Consider the following 666-nt stretch of genomic DNA (forward strand, 5'->3'; position numbering starts at 1 on the left):
TGCCATTGTTCTTGAGTTCTCAGTAGACTTCATTGTCCGCTATGTTCAGCGAGTCCAGTTTTATTCCAGGTTTTTTCAGACCCAGGCCAGCTGGCCTTGGTGAGTTCCCGATTAAACATCCCCATTGTCTCAGTGTGTGGGTGCACCCCTCACGGTCCTGAGTTCCATGCTCGTACTCTCTCTCCTTCGAAGCAGGGTTTCTCTTGTATCACAACGCTGGCTATTCTGGAACTCACTCTGTAGAGCAAGCTGGCCTCAAACTCACAGAGCTCTGCCTACCTCTACCCCTCCAGCGCTGGGATTAAAGTGCTGGGATTAAAGTGCTGGGATTAAATTGCCTGTCAGCCCAGGGAATTTTTATTGTTTTTTTCAAGACAAGATTTCTCTGTGTAGCGTGGCTGTCTTGAAAAATTACTCTGTAGACCAGGCTGGCTTTAAACTCAGATCTGCCTGATGTGCTGGGATTAAATGCATATACTACCACCCCTGTTTTATTTTGTTTTTTCAAGACAGGGTTTCTCTGTGGTTTTGGAGCCTGTCCTGGAACTAGCTCTTGTAGACCAGGCTGGTCTAGAACTCCCAGAGATCCGCCTGCCTCTGCCTCCCGAGTGCTGGGATTAAAGGTGCGTGCCACCACCGCCCGGCCCTGTTTTGTTTTGTTTTTTT

The sequence above is a fragment of the Microtus ochrogaster genome, unplaced genomic scaffold, assembly GCF_000317375.1.
Source record: "Microtus ochrogaster isolate Prairie Vole_2 unplaced genomic scaffold, MicOch1.0 UNK1, whole genome shotgun sequence".
Taxonomy (NCBI): domain Eukaryota; kingdom Metazoa; phylum Chordata; class Mammalia; order Rodentia; family Cricetidae; genus Microtus; species Microtus ochrogaster.